This window comes from Triticum urartu, chromosome 3 (genome assembly GCF_003073215.2).
Source record: "Triticum urartu cultivar G1812 chromosome 3, Tu2.1, whole genome shotgun sequence".
NCBI lineage: Eukaryota > Viridiplantae > Streptophyta > Magnoliopsida > Poales > Poaceae > Triticum > Triticum urartu.
In genome coordinates this window covers 49325444-49347914 of record NC_053024.1, presented here as the reverse complement: position 1 = coordinate 49347914, position 22471 = coordinate 49325444, and the positions used below count along the sequence as shown (strand labels likewise).

The 22471-nt window shown below is 45.9% G+C and overlaps 1 pseudogene; it reads right to left on the bottom strand.

Annotated features, from left to right (window-relative positions):
* Window positions 1–1341: 1341 nt before the first annotated feature.
* On the bottom strand, window positions 1342–3331 carry LOC125547902 (annotated as a pseudogene).
* Window positions 3332–22471: the final 19140 nt, after the last annotated feature.

The window sequence follows — 22471 nt, the reverse complement described above, 5'->3', positions numbered from 1 at the left end:
TCGGCTGTCGAATGGGAGTCCGATGTACCCGCCCAAGTGGCTGTATGTGTTGCGGGTGATTTATCCGGACACCGTTGACTTATAAAGCTTTGCTTTGCCTTAAAAAAAAACACCTGTCACCTACCTCCGACATCATCATAACAGCCATCAAAAGAAAAAAAATGACAAATCATCATATCATTTAGCTAGCTAATCTGACTTCCCATAAAATACATCTAATCCCGTAGCCCACGTAGGCACATACACGGAAATGAATCTCCCATATCTCTCTCTCTCTCCGTGAATAACGTGATTGGTGCTTGGGTGAACGTGAATACATATATATCTCTCTCCGTGAATAACGTGATTGGTGACTGGGCGAACTTGAATACGTGATCACCTCGAATAATCGGAGACTGATCTCCTCCTCATCTCCTCGTCTCATCTCGTCTCCTCAGCCATCGTTAGTAGCCGCCGCCAGCGCCTCAGCCGCTCGGACGCCATGGACCTTGGGAATTTGGATCACAGCTCGCGCGAGAACGAGGACCGGGAGAAGAAGATGCAGCTCCTGCTCACGCGGACTGAGCCACAGGGCGGCGACGACCACGGCAAGTAGCATGGCACGACTACCCCGATCCCAAGCTAGCCTAACCCTGGATGGTGCCATCCGTCTCCGCCAGCCAGGAAAGGTCCAAGTCCTCGGCCGACAACGTCAAGCCGTCCGCCTCGCCCTAGCCTGCTTCGCAATGGTCGATCCTCTGCTGCCACGACGCACAAGAACAAGAGCAAGGATATTTCGACTGGTGAGTTTCAATTTTGTGTTTGATTTTATGAATATAAGCATTGATCTTATAATTTTTTTGTATATAGATGGTATGATGTATTTGTGCATAGATTGATTGCTGCTCAAGTTGATGTGGAGTATTTTTACCCGTGAGCACCCATTTCACCTGTCGGGTGATTGGAGGAAAATTGTACCGGTTCACGGGTATGGGTACTGATGATGTACCCTTTTACAGGTATGGATACGGGTGATGGGTAAGTTCGAGAGGAATGGATAAGGGTATGAGGTAACTCCATCCGTACCAAACCCGGCGTGTGCCATCCCTACTTCTTTGGTCCCAAAAAGCTTGTCCTAGATTTGTCAGGATTTAGAACCCTTTCTATTCTTATACAAAATCAAAAGCTACCGACCTTATTACCATCTAACATATTCCTACAGAAAATATATTAATGAACATATGTTTTCTCCATCAATAGTGAACCTGCTCGGATCAAAAATAAACAGGCACAAATGTACAAAACCATCAGATGAATATCAGGTGCCAAAACACAGGTAAAAGGACATGTTTCATGGGTGTTATAATTATATCGCATAATAAAAAAATTATTCTTGCATATGAATTCATCATCACTAATATCATAATGTCAAAATAAACGTGCGTAGCAACACACGTCTTTGATGATCTAGTATTATCAAAGCTCCGCACAACAGCACAAGGGAACATGCGCACATTTTGAGACTAGACTTCTTATAGCAGCACAATCCTGCTAGTTTCCGGTTGATCGCCGGGGCGACGCGCGAACACAGAGCGGGCCGTCCATTTTAAGCGTGAGCATTGGGCGATACCCCACCGTCGAGTCGCGCTCCCACATCTCAAATCTGAAGAGGTAGAGAAGAGTTGCTGAAAATATCTTCATTTGCCTATACGCGAACTCCTTTCCTAAACAGATCCGAGGCCCCGTCTAGGTTGAACAAGAGGACAAACATACATACACGTGAATTCTGGATCATGTCGTAGTTTATTGGTCCTTGAAAATAGATGATTTAATTACCTGGAAAGCGGTGAACTTGTAGGGGCTCTCCGGGACGAACACACCGTCGTCGTCGAGCCACCTCTCCGGCCTGAACTCCTCAGCGTCGTCGCCCCACAGGAACTTCATCCGGCCCATCGCGTACGGCAGGTAGTTCACCATGTCCCCTCTCCTCACGGTGTGCCCGTCCGGCAACGTGTCATCTGAGAAGCAACATTTGACATCCTGCGATGCAACAACCAATAATCACTTCCCCAGTCGTGAGACAAATGGAAACACAAATGCGGATGATCAGGGTCAACTCACGGTGGGCACCGCCGGGTACAGCCGGAGGGTCTCCGTGAGCGCGGCGTGGAGGTAGTGCATGCTGCCGATGGCATCTTCGGTCAGGCACGCCGTGAACTCTTGCACGCCGCCCACGTTCTGGTGGTCGCCGGTGGTGGCCTCCCGCACCTCCCTCGCGATCTTGTCCTGGATGCGCTGGTCTCTGCACAGGACGTAGAGGAACCACGACAGAGTGCCCGCCGTGGTGTCGCGGCCGGCGATCATGAAGTTGAGTATGATGTCCCGCAGGTATTTGTTGTCGAAGCAGCCGGGGTCTTTCTCCCTCTCCAGCAGGAATCTCGACAGTATGTCCTGTTTCTTGGCCTGCCAAAATCAAGAAATGTCACCACTAATTTGCCGCCACCGGGAAAATGTTGTAAGGGGAATCGAAGCTCGCTTACGAATTCTTGTCCATCTCTGTCCATCTGCTCGATCTTCTTGTCGATGACGGTGTACACGAAGTCATCGATGGTGCCCACCGACCGCTTCATGGCCGCCTCCGACACGATGTTGAGGAGCCTCTTGGCCTTCCACAGCGGGTCCAAGAACCGGTACAGCACCTGCTCGCTGGCGTTGTCGAACGCCCTGGCGAACGCCGCACCCTCCTCGTTGGATCCGGAGAGCGCGCCCAGGTTGACCCCGAACCCAATCTTGAAAATCGAGTCCAGCGTCGACCGCATGAACAGATCCTCCATGCTCAACCTCTCCCCGGCAGCCGCGGCGGCGGCCACGATGCCCGCGAGCTGGGCAGCCATGTCGCGGAACACGCCACTGCTGTAGTCCCGGAGCATTCGGGTGCTGAACTCGAAGCTGGCGACCTTCCGCTGGTGACGCCACTTGGTGCCGTCGACGTTGAAGATCCCGTCGCCGAGGAGGTCCTCCATCGTGTTATGGGTCATCGTCCCCTTGCCGTAGTTGGCGAAGTTGGTCCGGAGAATGTACTCGACGTTGGCCGGGTCGACGGTGTGGACGGAACTGCAGGTCAGAGTGAGCATGCGGAAGGTGCGGTACCTGCGGGAGAGCTCCGTCATGTACTCCGGCAGGCGGCCCCAGTTGAGCAGCTGGTGGAGCATGGTGCCGGCGACGGGTGGGTAGCTCCGGCGCCTCTTGCCGAGCAGGCCGAGGCGCGTCATGTACAGGCCGGCTAGGATCAGGAGCAACGACGACATCGCGACCAGGAACGGCAGCGGTGAATCCATGGCCTGTGAAACGGCGCTGGGTCACGTACGTAGTATGGTGCTAGAGTGCGCCGTGTGTGTGTGGATTGAGGAAGGCATATTGTTGTTCTCGTTATTTATAATAGTAGAAATTTTAAGATGGCCAGAACTATTATGGACCGTCCATTACTTTCGATCCAAGAGTCTAGATTGAATGACGTAATAGGTCATTTATGAAGTCACCCGCACTCATATTTGGTAACTGTCCATTATTTACGATCCAAGGGTCTGGCTTGAACGACGTAATATGTCATCTATGAGGTCACCCGCACTCATATTTGGTAACTGCCCATTATTTACGATCCAAGGGTCTGGATTGAACGAGGTAATAAGTCATCTATGAGGTCACCCGCACTTATATTAGCAACTCTTCATTATTTTCGATCCAAGGGTATAGATTAAACGAGGTAATAGGTCATCTATGAAGTCATCTGCACTCATATTTGGTAACGGTTAGAAAAATAGGAAACACCAGAATTGGAAAGTAGGAATTTATAATATATTCCTACCATATAGAGATTGCTCGAGTAAAAGGAAAACAATTGTATTCTTCTATAAAAATATTGTCATGAGTGCTAACGCCGATGGATCTCATTTTAATTCTTAATTAAGATGATGCATGCCATTAAATTTCATGATTTATACTAAGATATCATGAGGTCACATAACACTAGTAGAAAAAGACCCATTTGTCCCGGTTCATAAGGCCCATTTGTCCCGGTTCGGCAACCGGGACTAAAGGGTTGGTACTAAAGCCCAATACTTTTAGTCCCGGTTCTTATACCAACCAGAACAGATGGGCCTCCACGTGGCCGCTGCGGCTTGCCCAGACAGGGTAGCACCAACCGGGACCAATAAGCGTCCACGCGTCAGCAGTCCAGGGGCTAGGGTTTTTGCTTTTGTTCTGAAGGGGGTGGGGGGGGGTGGGGGTTTTGGGGGATTTCGTAGGGTTAATTTAGGGATTTCATATATTGTGTTAGCTAGCTAATAATAGAGAGAAGTGCCCTCTCTTATCCGTCGACGCTACGTACTATACGTATAGAGAGGACTCGACACGCTAGCTAGTAAGCAAATAAAGGAAACCATTAAGTACAAAAGATCGCCATGAACATATACAAAGAGAAGTGATCGACCTCTTCTTCTCCGAGAGATTGGTCGAACAACAAGTTTTCGTATATCTATCCGACGCTATTGGCTACATATATATATATATATATATATATATATATATATATATATAGACACACACACACACATATATACACACACACACAATGTAAGATCTCTTATAATCCCCTAGCATCTGAACTCAAGTTCCACATGGTATTCTCCGGTTTTATTGATGACGTGGTCAAGAAAGAATCCCGCCAATTCCTCTTGAATTGCTTTCATGCGATCTTGTGGTAGGAGTTCATCCTGCATCTGCCACATCTAATTTGAAGAAGGGGGTCAATACATATATATGAATGAAACTCAACACAAATGATGGTAATAAAATGAAATTGTGAATATTATTGCTTACGCACTTCAAATTGTCTTTTAGAGTAGCCCCGTTTTTTTCGCAAGTCGCGTTGTTGATGAACTCTTAATCGTAGTATCCACACTAATTATTTTCGGGTTCCTGTCACAAGCACTTTACGAGAAATAGAGGTCAATCAAACTGATAATGAAGTATTATAAATGACATTGATGAAAGTAGCTAGAATCAACGGGAGATGCGCGGAACTAGCTAGCTAGTACTACTTAGTTTCGGGTATGTCCATCGCAGCTCCCCCGGCAGTCCCGGAGCTTGTGCGGTGAATACTTTCCAAACCCTGCGAGACAAAGAAAACAATTACTTGATATCAGGAAATGAACAAAGTTGCCGATATGGTGCGATAATGATCGATTGAACTTACTTCTCGAGCATTTTACTCATGCCCGCATAGTCCTCGGGAGATTTTCGTCTCGAGTCTAAGATGGTTACTAGTCCCTGCTCAAGCTTAATCTCTAGGAGAATATAGTGGAACCTGCGCACGCATGCATAACTCATCAATTACATTACTATAACCTCGCGTAATAAGGGAAACCAAATATGCACAAGACAGTAACACTCACTTGAAGTTGTAACGAAGAGTATTTTATCTTTGTTTTGATTTATTAACAACGATCGTAGCATGTTGGCCTCGGTTTCTTTGGCATGAAATGTAACCGTATATTCATCTATGAGATTTGTGTTAATGAACCCGATATCATAGATTTGTGCTTTTCTGCATTCAACGATCTTCAATCTGCATAATATAGTGAGGATAATTATATATACATGCAATGAAAGAGCTGAGCTATATATAGAGACTTAATGACAGAAGTAGTACTTACAGACAGTAGCAAGTGACCGTTAATTTATCGAGGGCCTTTTGATTGAAAACTGGAAGAACTCCTCAAATGGAACAGACAACAGATCAATTCCAACAAGGTCGTGCTCCTCTTTAACTCTCAACGTCAAAGTATCCTTCCCAGACTCTCTGCAGGTTTTCATGTACCAATCATGGAATCTTCCCATCATCGTTGTTAGAGGAGGACTTCCATAGTTGATGAAAGGCTTCCTGTACTGGTATCTGAATTCGTCCACCTCCATTATGTCATAATGTGCATCGTTGTCGTGCATGTAATCTGCAAGATTGGTACCGGGCAAGATCCCCGGATGATTAGTGACGATATCGCTAGACACCTTGAGCGGGGGCACGATTGGTTCGCTTGTTCGCCGAGCTGGGGAATTTTTTCCCACATCTTCGTTGTGCTTGTTGGGGAATGCAGTAATTTCAAAAAAATTCCTACGCACACGCAAGATCATGAGAGGGGAGAGTGTTGTCTATGTACCCTCGTAGACCGTAAGCGGAAGCGTTATGACAACGCGGTTGATGTAGTCGTACGTCTTCATGATCGACTGATCCCAGTACCGAAAGTACGGCACCTCCGCGATCTGCACACGTTCGGCTCAATGACGTCCCATGAACTCACGATCCAGCAGAGCGTCGAGGGAGAGCTTCGTCAGCACGACGGCATGATGACGGTGGTGATGATGCTACCGAAACAGGGCTTCACCTAAGCACCGCTATGATATGACCGAGGTGGGTTATGGTGGAGGGGGGCACCGCACACGACTGGAAACAATCAACTTGTGTGTTCTAGGGTGCCCCCTGCCCCCGTATATAAAGGAGCAAGGGGGGAGGCCGGCCGGCCCTAGTGGCGCGCCAAGAGAGGAGGAATCCTCCTCCTAGTAGGAGTAGGATTCCTCCTTTCCTAGTCCTACTAGGAGGAGAGGGGGAAGGAAGGAAGGGAGAGGAAGAGAAGGAAAAGGGAGGCGCGCCCCCCTCCCTAGTCCAATTCGGACTCCCTATAGGGTGGGGGTGCGGCTGCCCCTTGTGGGCTGCCTTCCCTCTTCCCTATGGCCCATGAAGGCCCAACTTTCCTCGGGGGGGGGGGGGGGGGGGGGGGGGGTCCGGTAACCCTTTCGGCACTCCGGTTTTCCCCGAAATCACCCGGAACAGTTTCGGTGTTCGAATATAGCCATCCAATATATCAATCTTTATGTCTCGACCATTTCGAGACTCCTCGTCATGTCCGTGATCAAATCCGGGACTCCAAACTACCTTCGGTGCATCAAAACACATAAACTCATAATACCGATCATCACCGAACGTTAAGCGTACGAACCCTACGGGTTTGAGAACTATGTAGACATGACCGAGACACGTCTCTGGTCAATAACCAATAGCGGAACCTGGATGTTCATATTGGCTCCCACATATTCTACGAAGATCTTTATCGGTCAAACCGCATAACGATATACGTTGTTCCCTTTGTCATCGGTATGTTACTTGCCCGAGATTCGATCGTCGGTATCTCAATACCTAGTTCAATCTCATTACCGGCAAGTCTCTTTACTCGTTCCGTAATGCATCATCCCGCAACTAACTCATTAGTCACATTGCTTGCAAGGCCTATAGTGATGTGCATTACCGAGAGAGCCCAGAGATACCTCTCCGATACTCAGAGTGACAAATCCTAATCTCGATCTATGCCAACTCAACAAACACCATCGGAGACACCTGTAGAGCATCTTTATAGTCACCCAGTTACGTTGTGACGTTTGATAGCACACAAAGTGTTCCTCCGGTATTCAAGAGTTGCATGATCTCATAGTCATAGGAACGTGTATAAGTTATGGAGAAAGCAATCGCAACAAACTAAATGATCATCTTGCTAAGCTAACAGATGGGTCAAGTCAATCACATTATTCTCTAATGATGTGATCCCGTTAATCAAATGACAACTCATGTCTATGGTTAGGAAACATAACCATCATTGATTCAACGAGCTAGTCAAGTAGATGAATACTAGTGACACTCTGTTTGTTTATGTATTCACACATTTACTAAGTTTCCGGTTAATACAGTTCTAGCATGAAAAATAAACAACTTTATTATTGCCTCTAGGGCATATTTCCTTCAGTGCTAACCTTCGATTACTACAAGTACTTCCCGACCGCTCCGCTTTGATATATGACCTTTCAATAATGCGCTCATAGTTGGTTTTCGGCGGAGATGGTGGTGGTTTCTTGAGGGAATCGATAGTGCTCTTTGCTTTCACTGGATCTATCTTCTCCTCCGGAGGTGGATATTTCTTAGCTCTTTGCGTTTCAAAGAACTCCCTCACTTGGGCTTGACAGATCTCCGCGTTTTCCTTCTCGGTCATCTCATATGGTAACTTCTCTAGAGGCTTTAGAGATGGACCGAATCTGCATTGCCTCCCGCCTCTGGCTGTGCTGCTAGACGCCGGAGCAGACGGAGCAGCTGCGGCTATCTTCTTTCCTTGCTTACGAGGTGGAGAAGGACTACGACGCGCCGGAGCAGTCGGAGCGGCGGCGGCTCTCTTCCGCCCTTGCTGACGAGGCAGACAAGGAGGCGGGCTGCTCAGGCGCGTAGGCAGAGAAGGAGGCGGAGTGCTGCCACGCGCCGGAGAAGGAGGCGGAGGGCCCTGATCACTCGCTTGAGGAGGAGGCGGAGTGCCCTGACTCGCCGGAGGAGGAGGAGGCGGAGGCGTCCAGTTCGGAAGGTTGATGAGCTCCTTCCGCCATAGACATTGAGTCTTCAGAGCACAACCCAACCGAGTCTTCCCTTCACCGGTAGGGTGGTCAAGCTCGAGCTCCTCAAATCCCTCCATTATTTCATCCACCATCACAGCAGCATATCCTTCTGGAATTGGACGGAAGTGAAAAGTTGCGCCAAGTTCAGGAGGTGCAACAGAGCCGAGAGCCGCCTTGACTTTGAAGTTCTGTCATTGCGTCATAAGGTGGCAATGTTGAGACTCCATGATAGCATCCACGGGGTAGCTAGCAGGATCCGTGAAGACGGGATCCTGAAGCAGCTCGGTGGAAGCCACGTTGCTTCTCCGCTGAGATGGCGGGGTAGCTTCGGCAGGTCGCTTGCTATGAACTGCTTCTCATTCCTCTAGCGCTTGTACCCTTGCATGCAGCTTCTACAGTTTGGTCTGCTCCACTTTCCTCTTCCTCTCCCGGCCTTTGTAACCGTCAGCCTCGGGAAACCCAGCCTTCCATGAAACGGAGCCTGGCGTGCCTCGTGTCCGTCCAGGGTGCTCAGGATTCCTGATGGCCAGTGTGAGCTCATCGTTCTCTCTGTCGGGAACGAACGTCCCTTGCCGCGCTGCGGCGATATACTCCTGAAGCTTCGTGATGGGTATATTCAGTTCCTAGTTTGTCCAACGGCACTTCCCTGTTTCAGGGTCCAAGGTTCCCGCAACCCCCAAGAACCAAGTCCTTGAACAGTCTGGCCAGTGCAATGTTTCTGGTTCGACCCCTTTATCAAGCAGGCCATTCTCAGCCTTGTCCCACAACGACCGGGCTTTGAGGTAGCCACCTGACCCCGTGCGATGGTGAAGGTCCTTCTTTGCAACATTTTTCTTGTTTGTCGCTGACATCTTCTTGCTCTTATCCGATGTCTTATGGGCCACAAACACGTCCTAGTGATCTCTTATCTTCTCAAATCGGCCGGTGAATTTTGGAGTCTTTTCTTTGTCGACAAACGTTGTTTTCAACTCATTCTTCCACCTCCTGAACAGATCTGCCATCTTCTTAAGAGCATGAGCCTTGACCAATGGCTCTATAGCTGGCTTCTCCGGATCCTCCTTTGGCGGTAGGGTGAAATTTGCCTTCAGCGCAGTCCAAAGATCATCTTTCTGCCTATCGTTCACACAAGACACCTCAGGGTCTTCATTCTTAGGCTTATACCATTGGTGGATGCTGATCAGGAACCCTCGACCCTCGAACCCTCGACCCTCTACCCTAGTTCCCAACCCTCAAACCCTCGAACCCTCGGCGACCCCCCCTCATGTCAAAGTTATCGAGGAGGGGGTATATCGCCCCCCCCCCTCATGTGGAATTATCGGGAAGGGGGTATATCGACAACGACATACCTGATAAAAAATAAGAAGAGGAAGAAGAAGAAAAAAAGAGGAGAAGAAGAAAGGAACAGAGGAGAAGATCGAAGAAAAAAAAAGAAGAGAAGAAAGGAATAGAGGAGAAGAACTATTTTTTTCTTCTTCTCCTCTTTTTTTCTTCTTTTTTCCTTTTCTTATTTATTTCTCCTCTTCTTCCTCTCTTCTTCCTCTCCTCTTCTTCTCCTTCTTCCTCTTCTTATTTTCCTTTTTCCTCTCCTTCGTTTTCTTCTTCTTCTTCCTTCTTCCTAGATAAAACTTTTCTAAAAATGTAACTTTTGCATATATAAAGATTTTCTTCTTCTTCTTCCTTCTTCCTTCTTCCTAGCTAGATATATAAAACTTTTCTAAAAATGTAACTTTTGCATATATAATTTTTTTTTCTTCTTCTAACTTTTGCATACATAATAAAACTTTTCTAAAAATCTAACTTTTGCATATATGAACATATATACATAGAGAACATACATACATATATACATTTTTATAAAAATGCAAAAAAACATAAATAAAATACATTTATACACATACACACACATATACACATATATACACATACACACACATATACACAAAAAATACATTTATAAAAAAATGCAGGGCAGGGGCGGTGGGGCGGCGCGCGCGGCGCCAGCGCAGGGCAGGGGCAGCGGCAGCGCGCGGCGGCGGCGGCGACCAGTACAGGGAGGAGGAGGGGATCGGGGCGGCGCTAACAACGAGGAGGTGTCGACGACGAGGAGCGGGCTCAGGGGCGGCGGACGGCGACAACGCGCTCGGGGGCGGGGGCAGGGGCGCTCATACGTCTCCAACGTATCTATAATTTTTTATTATTCCATGCTATTATATTATCTGTTTTGGATGTTTAATGAGCTTTATTATACACTTTTATATTATTTTTGGGACTAACCTACTAACCCAAGGCCTAGTGCAAATTGTTGTTTTTTTTTACCTATTTTCGTGTTTCGCAGAAAAGGAATACCAAACTGAATCCAAACAAAATGAAACCTTCGGGAGAGTTATTTTTGGAACAAACATGATCCAGGGGACTTGGAGTAGATGTCAAGAAAGGAGCGAGCAGGCCACAAGGCAGCACTAGTAGAAAAAGGGTCAAACGTGAAGCACATTAGTGTCGGTTTGAATTTGAGCCGGCACTAATGTGTGCATTAGTGTCGGTTCCAACGGCTAGCCGACCGCTCTCATTAGTACCGGTTCGTGGCGAACCTTTAGCACCGGTTCGTGCCACGAACCGGTACTAAAGTGAGTGGTGGCAGGGTGTTGTCAGTCCGGGGCCCCTCCAGCACCTTTAGTACCGGGTCGTATCACGAACTGGTACTAAAGGTCGTCCTACGTAGACCCTTCGTCTACCCGAGCTCGCTCTGTTCTTCCCCTTTCCCCTCTCCTCTCTGTTCTTTCCCCTCTTCCTCTCAAGCTCATCACACATTTTGCCCAAAATTTGTCAAGATTTGAAGGCCCCCATCCATTCAAATAATCACAAAGGTTAGCAACTTTGTCCTTTCATCTCTCATTGCTAGATTCGCTCGTGCAATGCTTTATATAGTGATTGATTTTTGAGTTTAGTAATTTGGGAGGAATTATATATGTGTGCTAGTATTTGATTTATATGCAATTTGAGGTCAAAAATAACACTTAGTTTGCATATGTAGGTGTGGTTTACTTAGTACCTTCTAAATCTCCGTCGTAACCACCGTCGATCGCTCGCAATGTCCCGTCGCCGGCACCACCTTGTGGTGAGCCTCTTGTTCATGAAGTTTTATATAAAAAATTGATGTTTGTGTGATTTGGATATATATAGTTACTCGTATAATTATCTTACCCATACGTTGTTTGTTATACATAGTGCCATGGTTTTGATATCCGTCCCCGTCGGCCCTCGTTCGGGTTATGATTCGGATGTGGTATATTCTCTTTTAAAACTATTCATTGCATTTCGTGTTTATAACAAATTGTGCCCATCAAGTTGACATAGATATTTGTATGTAGGAGGTAGTTAAACCGGATATTCCAACCGACCCTATTGTTGAGAGGTTAAATTTAGTTGAAAGAGAAAACGAGGATTTAAAGGAAAAATTGAAAAGAATTGAGGGGGAGAATATGGAATTGGAGTTGCATGTTGCCGATGTCGTCGATGATCACAAGATTAAGATGGAGAAAATGCGCTTGAAGATTAGAAAGATTAGAAAATATGCCATTCATAGTGAGGCTTGGTATCATTATGCTGTTGGATCAATTGTTACCTTAGTTGCGATCTTGATCGCATTTGTTGTTGCATTTAAATTCTTTAGCTAGAGAGTTATTTGTTTGTTGCATTTAAGTGTTGTATGATCTTTATGTATGAACTTTATGTATTGTATTAATTTGGTGTTTTCGGTGCTGTGTATTGAAGATGAGCCGGCAATGGATGTACGATGACCGATGCTGTCCCGAGTTCATTAATGGCATGCGTACTTTTCTGCTTGCGGCTGAGGCAAACAAGCGGGCGGATGGTTTTATGCCTTGTCCATGTGCTGGCTGTAAGAATGGTCACAATTACTCTACGTCAAGAACCATTCACGTCCACCTGTTTGAGTCCGGTTTCATGCCCCACTATAATGTTTGGACCAAGCATGGAGAAAGAGGGGTTATGATGGAAGACAATGAAGAAGAAGAGGACGACAACAGCTATCCTGGCCATGGGTTCCCTGAATACGATGATACAATAATGAGGGAAGAAGCTGAGCCGGTAATGCGGGAAGAAGCTGAGCCGGCAATGCGGGAAGAAGCTGAAGAAGAGGCATCGGATGAGCCCGTTGATGATCTAGGTCGGGCCATTGCCGATGCAAAGAGAAACTGCGCAAGTGATTTGGAGAAGAAGAAGTTGCAGCGCATGTTAGAGGATCACAAAAAATTGTTGTACCCGAATTGCGTAGGTGACAAGAAAAAGCTGGGCACCACACTGGAATTGCTACAATGGAAGGCAGAGAATGGTGTATCTGACAAGGGATTTGGAAAGTTGCTGGTAATGATAAAGAATATGCTTCCAAAGGACAACGAATTGCCCGAGAGTACGTACGAAGGAAAGAAGGTTGTCTGCCCTCTAGGGTTAGAGGTGCAGAAGATACATGCATGCCCTAATGATTGCATAATCTACCGCGGTGAGTACGAGGATTTGAATGCTTGCCCAGTATGCGGTGCATTGCGCTATAAGATCAGCCGCGATGACCCTGGTGATGTCGAGGGCGAGCGCCCCAGGAAGAAGATTCCTGCCAAGGTGATGTGGTATGCTCCTATAATACCACGGTTGAAACGTTTGTTCCAAAACAAAGAGCATGCCAAGGCGATGCGATGGCATAGAGAAGACCGTAAGAAAGACGGAAAGTTGAGAGTACCCGCTGACGGGTCGCAGTGGAGAAAAATCGAAAGAAAGTACGGGAAGGAGTTTGCAGATGACGTAAGGAACGTATGGTTTGGTCTAAGCGCAGATGGCATTAATCCTTTTGGGGAGAAGAGCAGCAACCATAGCACCTGGCCTGTGACTATATTTGTATAACCTTCCTCCTTGGTTGTGCATGAAGCGGAAGTTCATTATGATGCCAGTGCTCATCCAAGGCCCTAAGCAACCCGGCAACGATATTGATGTGTACCTAAGGCCATTAGTTGAAGAGCTCTTACAACTGTGGAATGGAACAGGTGTACATGCGTGGGATGAGCACATGGGGGAAGAATTTGACCTAAAGGCGTTGCTGTTCGTGACCATCAATGATTGGCCTGCTCTCAGTAACCTTTCAGGACAGACAAACAAGGGATACCGCGCATGCACGCACTGTTTGTACGATACCGACAGTATATATTTGACTAATTGTAAGAAGAATGTGTACCTAGGACATCGTCGATTTCTTCCGAGCAGGCATCCCGTAAGAAAGAAAGGCAAGCATTTCAAAGGTGAGGCGGATCACCGGACGAAGCCTCGCCACCGTACTGGTGCTGATGTACATGATATGGTCAAGGATTTGAAGGTGGTCTTTGGAAAGGGTCCTGGTGGACAAGAAATCTATATTTTGGGACCTGCCCTATTGGAAAGACCTAGAGGTCCGCTCCGCAATCGACGTGATGCATGTGACGAAGAATCTTTGTGTGACCCAGCTTGGCTTCTTGGGTGTGTATGGGAAGACAAAAGATACACCTGAGGCACGGGAGGATCAGCAACGTATGCATGGAAAAGACGGCATACATCAGGGTCATGCAAGCTATGCTCTTACCAAAGAAGAGAAGGAAATCTTCTTTGAATGCCTACTCAGTATTAAGGTACCGTCTGCCTCCTCGCCGAATATAAAGGGAATAATAAACATGGCAGAGAAAAAGTTCCAGAACCTAAAGTCTCATGACTGCCACGTGATTATGCGCAACTGCTTCCGGTTGCATTGAGGGGGCTTCTACTGGAAAACGTTCGATTAGCCATTGTGAAGCTATGTGCATTCCTCAATGCAATCTCTCAGAAGGTAATCGATCCAGAAATCATACCAAGGTTAGAGAATGATTTGGTGCAATGTCTTGTCAGTTTCGAGTTGGTGTTCCCACCATCCTTCTTCAACATCATGACGCACGTCCTAGTTCACCTATGTGAAGAGATTAACATTTTGGGTCCTGTATTTCTACACAATATGTTCCCCTTTGAGAGGTTCATGGGAGTCTTAAAGAAATATGTTCATAACCGTGCTAGGCCAGAAGGAAGCATCTCCAAGGGCCATGAAAATGAGGAGGTCATTGAGTTTTGTATTGACTTTATTCCTGACCTTAAGCCGATTGGTGTTCCTGAATCGCGGCATAAGGGCAAACTAGATGGAAAAGGCACGCTAGGAGGGGAACAAATAATATGTATGGACGGACATTCTCTCACTGAAGCACACTACAAAGTTCTACAGAATTCCGCCTTGGTGGCTCCGTATATGGATGAACACAAGAATTTGCTACACTCCAAACACCCGGAGCGGTCTGATGACTGGATTACACGTGAACAAACCAGGAGTTTCGCCAGCTGGTTGCAGACACGTACCATGCATGACGCCTCTATTGAAGATGACCTGTACTTGCTGTCCCAGTTACCATCTTTGAATATAATGACTTTCAAAGGGTATGAGATAAATGGTAATACATTTTACACGATCGCCCAAGATAAGAAGAGCACCAACCAAAACAGTGGTGTCCACTTTGATGCAGAAACCAAGACGGGAAAGGAAACATATTATGGTTATATACAGGACATATGGGAACTTGACTATCGACGTGGTTTGAAGGTCCCTTTGTTTCGGTGCAAATGGGTCAATATGACACGAGGCGGGGTAACGGAAGACCCGCAGTACGGAATGACAACTGTGGATCTCAACAATCTTGCGTATGCAGACGAACCATTCGTCCTAGCCAATGATGTGGCACAGGTTTTCTATGTGAAGGACATGTCTACCAAGCCAAGAAAAAGAAAAGATAAGGAGGCGAATGCATCGTACGATGAGCCAAAGCGGCACATAGTTCTTTCTGGGAAGAGAAACATCATGGGAGTGGATGAGAAGACAGACATGTCAGAAGATTATGAAAAGTTTGATGAAATTGCTCCATTCACAGTGAATATTGACCCGAGCATCCAGTTAAATGATGAAGATTTTCCATGGCTACGGCGCAAAGGGACACACGCGAAGAAAAAGTTTCACACCCAAAGATCTGGGATGTGATCGGCTTCAATATCATCACTTTCTTCTGTGTTTCACACCTAGGAGGGAATCTCTGTAATAGTTAGGGTAGCTAGTTATGTGTTTTGGCATTTGAAACACGAAGAAATTTTATGTGCCAGCAAATTCTTTCATGCATTTACTGATTTTTCAGCTAAATGACCCTGAAATTGAAAAACATTTCAAATGAACTCAGAAAAGGTTGAAAGTTGGCATGGTATAATAATTTCACCCACATACCATGTGCAAAAAAGTAGAGAGGGTTACCGCAAAAACTGGATGCACTTCGTGTACAAAATGGACAATCTCTTTCGAAGTATCAGGGTTTCGGACGAAAACTCATCCGTTACAAAGGCATTTCTTTTTTAAATAACCTAAGCATTACCAAATTGAATATAATGATAAAACACACTAATATTAAACATAACTAGTGATTCACACAAATTTCAAATAATTCAAAATTTAAACTATTCAAATTTGTAAACTACCGGTACTAACAGAAAGTTTGTAATTTTTTGTACCTAAAGCAAAAATATTCACAAAGAAACTCTAAATACAACAAAAAACAACTCAAAAATAAATAAAACAAAAATAAATAAAGCAAAAAAAATAAGAAAAAAAGCCCACCTACTGGGCCACAGCAGCCTGCATACGACTACAAACCCAAATTCTAGTTGGGCCAGGATGCAGGCCCGCTAGCCTAGTAGGCCCAACAGGGCATCGCAGCAGAGGTAGGCCCAGAAGGCCTGCTTAAGAGAGGAGCTCGAGACAGCAGCGCGGGCGGGGCTTATAAGTAGGTGCGAGTGCCCCTCGGCTAGCGAGGTGGGACTAAACTTTTGCGCCCCTCGCCTGGCAGCGCACACCCTTTAGTACCGGTTGGTGGCTCCAACCGGTACTAAAGGTGGGTTCTATATAAGAAAACACTTCAAAAAATGGTCAGTTTCTCATCTCTCCCTGCTTCTTTCTCCTCTACCCCATCGCCGCCGCCCCTCGTCGCCGCCCCCGTCGCCGTCCCCGTCGCCGTCCGTCGCCGTCCCCGTCCCCGTCCCCGTCGTCCCCGTCGCCGCGCCGCGCCCCGCCCCGTCCTCCCGTCGTCCCCACCCGGCCCGTCCCCGTCCCCGTCGTCGCCGCCCCGTCCCCGTCCCCGTCTCCGTCCCCGTCGCCGCCCATCGTCGTCGCGCTTTGCTGGTGAGCTCCTGCCCCGGCCGCCAACCACACACACACACACATTGTTATAGAATTGTTAGCAATCTTTCTGTTTTTTAGTTATAGAATTATTAGAAATGTTAGTTTTAGTTATAGAAATGTTAGTTATATAGAAATATTTTAAATGTTAGTTATATTGAAATTTTAGTTATATTAGAAATGTTAGTTATATATAGAAATGTTTTTTAGTTATAGAAATATTAGAAATGTTAGTTTTAGTTATAAAATTTAGAATTTGCATATATGAAATCACAATCCATCATTTAAAAAATGTTACTTTACTTTTGCGGCATATAGTATTTGTTGTCGACGATGCCCGGCCCGCATCCTCGCCGTCGACCCGTTCGCGACGACGTCCTGCTTCAGAGGACCCATGTCCGGGACTGGGCTCCGCCGGGCTGGCACTGGGAGGTGCTACCTTCAGGGGCGCGACGCTTGGTGAGGAACCCGGCCCCGGGTCCCGTCGTCGACCCTCATCTTCTTTGGTGGCGTTCGCGTGGGCCACTTTTGGTGCGGAGGGAGCCGGCCCCGCCGGAGGTGGTACGTCGCCGTGTCAGGGAGGAGGACGAGCACGTCCATCACTACATGGCTGCTATGGACGTCAGGTTCTCCAATACCCGGCAGGTTCTTTTGGGAGATCAACCGAGCTATGATCTAGTGATGGTTCCTTCTCTTTGGGTGTCCACCGCCCGCACCTCAGGAACCGCGAGTGGCCTAGATTACTCTATAGTATTCGATCTTTATTAGCTTGCTAGCTAGCTAGCTAGTGATGTATTCGATATTATATCTATTATTCAAGACGATGTATTCGAGATTATATCTATTATTCAAGATGATGTATTCGAGATTATATCTATTATTCGAGACGATGTAATCGAGATTATATTCGATGATGCTTATTATGTACTATGATTGATTCAGTTTTTCCTTATTAATTGATTACATCCATGCACTGTAATTTGAATATATTTCTTTTGGATTAGTTAAACAAAACCTATGGCGGACAATACCGGCAGAGAGGGAGAAGAGGCCCTGTTCGATATCATACGCAATCCTCGCGAGCCAGATGATGATCAGAATGAAGAAGATTATGACGGCTTCGAATATCTAAACAACACCGGGGAGGGTGATATGATATTCGATCGCGACGACCGAATTGATGAAGTCATGAACTATGAACATGACGAAGAAAATATTGATCTTGAAACAACAAAGACCGGCGAGGTATATATATTTATATAAGCAGGCATCTGGTGATCATCACATGTTTTAAATGACTTGAAGATATATTAACGAATCGATCTTTCTTCTTTCATCCATCTAGATCGAGCAAATCTTCAGGCAACAGGAAACGTGGCCCGAACAAAAAGTTGAAGGAGGGCGTAAAGTACAATATCGAGGCCATCAGACCTAATGGTGAACCATTAGCGCCTAAGAAGATTGCGGACAAGTTCATTCGTCAGTGCGGAGTTCTTGTGAAGGACCAACTCCTGATCTCCCTTCAAGAATGGAGAGAGCCAGCAAAGCCACGTCCAGGAGTTACTTTTGTCAACGACAGACAAAAACTTCTGCTTTGGGAAACTCTCATGGAACATTTCACCCTACCAGATCATTTCACAGATGCAGATGTGGAGAAAGTCAAGGACGCTGCTCTTAGGAAGATGGCGATTGCATTCAAGAACCACAAGATTCGTGAATGGGCCAAATACGTCAACGGAGGAAGGAAGACTCCAATATTCGAGGGAACACTAGAGAAGCAAAGTGCTCACTGGAACGATTTCGTGAAATTCAAGGATTCGGAATTATCTAAGGAACGGTCGAGAATAAACAAGGCCAATGCCGCAAAAAGGATAAGTTCCATAAGCTGGGGCCAGGTGGCTATGCGGTGGGAATGCCTAAGTGGGATAAGTCTGAGAAAGAGATGCTGGATGCAGGTGTCACTCCAGAAACATTAAGCTGGCCCCCCAGGTGCAGGACTTGGTTCTATGCGCATGGGGGGGAGTTGGACCCGAAGACAGGCAAAGTTTCGAAGAAGGCATGTCTGGATGGAGCCGAAGATAAGCTACTTGTTGCAATAGAAGAGGCTCGATTGGGGTTATTCGAGCCCAACAGAGAGAACAACGAGCTTACGCGTGCCTTGGGAAATCCTGAACACCCGGGAAGAACATGAGGCATGGGCGCTATTCCGTGGTATGAGGGGTTTTCGGACTGGAACGCCGACTATAGAACCCGTGCGAGAAAGAAGATTGCGGAGGAGAAGAAGAGGAAGATGGAGGAGGAGCAGAGGAAGCTAGACTATGAATGCCTTCAAGGCCTAGAATCAGCGCACGCGGACTTGGCAATCAAATTCCAGCGGCAGCAGGAGCAGATCGACTCACTTAGCCAGCAAAGGGGCTCTCAGCAGCTAGCGGATGATCCACCATTGGATAGCACCGTCCCATCCATGCCGAGAAGCAGCGTGGGTTCCGCCCCGGGCGACGCATTGCTGGATAGCTACCCAGTGGATGACATCATGGAGAACACTAACTGCGAGCTACACTTCAAAATGAAGAACATATCCATGAAGGTGGCGGACGCCCTTACTTTTACAAATCCCCCCGAGGCAACCTTCCATTGCAACCCGATTCCAGCGGGCTATGCTCGTGTCTTGGTTGATGAGGTGGTGGACCAATATTCGGGGCTACAGCTTGACATTCCTGGAGGTTGATGAGGCCTTGGGTTAGTAGGTTTATGATCAAGTTTATCTATGAACAATATTTGATTCTTCTCTGAAATCTTTTATGTATGATTTGTTATCTTTGCAAGTCTCTTCGAATTATCAGTTTGGTTTGGCCTACTAGATTGATCTTTCTTGCAATGGGAGAAGTGCTTAGCTTTGGGTTCAATCTTGTGGTGTCCTTTCCCAGTGACAGCAGGGGCAGCAAGGCACGTATTGTATTGTTGCCATCGAGGATAAAAAGATGGGGTTCATATCATATTGCTTGAGTTTATCCCTCTACAGCATGTCATCTTGCCTAATGCGTTACTCTGTTCTTATGAACTTAATACTCTAGATGCATGCTGGATAGCGGTCAATGTGTGGAGTAATAGTAGTAGATGCAGAATCGTTTTGGTCTACTTGTCACGGACGTGATGCCTATATACATGATCATGCCTAGATATTCTCATAATTATGCACTTTTCTATCAATTGCTCGGCGGTATTTTGTTTACCCACCGTAATACTTATGCTATCTTGAGAGAAGCCACTAGTGAAACCTATGGCCCCCGGGTCTATATTTTATCATATAAGTTTCCAATCTATTTTATTTTTCAATCTTTATTTTCCAATCTATATCATAAAAATACTAAAAATATTTATCTTATTATCTCTATCAGGTCTCACTCTCATAAGTGACCGTGAAGGGATTAACAACCCCTTTATCGCGTTGGTTGCGAGGTTCTTATTTGTTTTTGTAGGTACGAGGAACTTGCGTGTAGTCTCCTACTGGATTGATACCTTGGTTCTCAAAAACCGAGGGAAATACTTACGCTACTTTGCTGCATCGCCCTTTCCTCTTCAAGGGAAAACCAACGCAGTGCTCAAGAGGTAGCAGGCGCGCGGGCTCGGGGACGACGTCAGCGACGGCGACGACGAGGCACAAGCGACGATGGACGACGACGACGCGATCGGGGGCGACGGCAGGGGTGGCAGACGGCATCGGAGGAGCCTGACAGCATCGAGGAGGTCGGCGTCGTCGGGGGCAACTGGCGATGAAAACCAAAATTTTCACAAGTGTTTCTTATATAGCAAACCCTTTGGTCCTGGTTCATGGCACCAACCGGGACCAATGCCCCCTTTTAGTCCTGGTTGGTGCCACCAACCGGGACCAAAGGCCTTGTGCTGCCAGCGTGAAAAGTTTAGTCCCACCTCGGTAGCTAAGAGAGCTCGAGAGTGGTTTATAAGCGCTGCTGCGCCCACCCTCTCGAGCTCCTCTCAACTGCAGGCTTTCGGGCCTAATCTGTCGATGTGTGCCTGTGGGCCTACCGGGCCTGTTGCGGGCTTGAATCCTGGCCCATGTTTGAGTTTCTAGTCGTATTCACGCCGTGATGACACAGTAGATGGCATTTTTTTTGTTTTCTTTGTTGCTTTATTTATTTTATTTTGTTTCTACTTACAACAAAATACTTACTGTTGCTATTTTTATTTATTTGATTAAAGTTTATTTATTTTTCATTATTAAAGTTTATTTTGTTTCTACTTATTTATTTTATTAAAATTTATTTTATTTTATTTTACTTCTACTTATTTAATTTATTAAAGTTTATTTTATTTTGTTTCCACTTATCTATTTTATTAATTTATTTTATTTTATTTTGTTTCTACTTATTTATAAAATTTTATTTTGTTTCTACTTATTTATTTTATTTTGTTTCTACTTATTTATTTTATTTTATTTTTGCTTATAATGTTTTGAACACAAAATACTTTGATAATTTTAGTTGCATAAATTTTATATAATTTTAGTTTCAATAATACTAGAGGTTTATAAAAGCTTTTTAGTTGATTCCTTTTGCTATTAGGGTTTCATTAAAGTTTTCCAGTTCATTCTTTTTTCTATTAGAGTTTCATTAAAGTTTTCTTGATGAGGACACCACAACCATCGATAAGTTTCCAACAATTATAGGTCCAATCACAAGAAGTCGCACCAAACAAATAAGTGACCAGGTGAACGCTAACATAAGTTTACCTTGTAACCTTGATGACACAACTATGCTTTCATCTCCATTGTTGTTGGTTGAACTTAGGTATAACATGGAAGCAATCCAACAACTTATGAGCTCTTGAAGCAACTGCTTTGGAGGAACAAGTTTGGAGAAAATAAGTTGCAAGTGAAGCTGATGCTGTCAGTTTTTACCTATGATGTTTTGGTGTGGCACACCCATGTGATGGAGATACGGTGCCATAGGGGTAAATCAATAGAATCTACATCAAATTATCTTTCCAATGCAAAAAACCTCACATCATTTGGAGTTGTGAGTCAAAAGTTCTAGTCATTCTCGTCAAAGGTGTCCAGGCTGTCAAGACTTCGCGAATTTCTGAGGAGCTCTGCAACAACTCTCAAAGTTGACTGCTTATTCACTCCAGGCAAACCTGCTTACTTTTGAAACCATTTTCACACCTAGCTAAGGGGGGTTGTCCTTGCTATAAAACCCCATCTCCCCCATCCTCTAGACAACCTTTGTCAAACCATTCAGCTACAAGCTTATGCAGTAAGACTGCTAGAGAGATCCGAGAGATCTTGCTACCTTTGCTCTTGTGAGTTCATTCGGATTCGCGAGGAGCCTCTGGTTCCCCCTAGTTCGTGCTCTACGGTTCCGGTCATTTTGTGTGGATTAGTCCCGGTTTGTGGTTCTGCGATTGTTCGAACATCGGGTTGGAGTTCTTGTAGCTTCGGTCGGCCATCCCCAACGTACGGGTTGCATCCAACTTTGGCAGGTATAAAGCTAGTTATCCCGGCTGCTTGCAGCTTGTTATCCCTCCCGATTCGATCCTACGACATGAAGATCGGGCCACCCTCAGGCGTGAACTCGTTCATCGGGTTCCCACCTATCATCTGGCATCAGAGCTTTCGTTGACACGGTAGGATCTGTTATCCAACTTTATCTTGCTATCATCCCTTTAGATCGAGTGTTTTTCATGCTATATTTTCTGTTCTAGAAGTCCAAAGCCCCA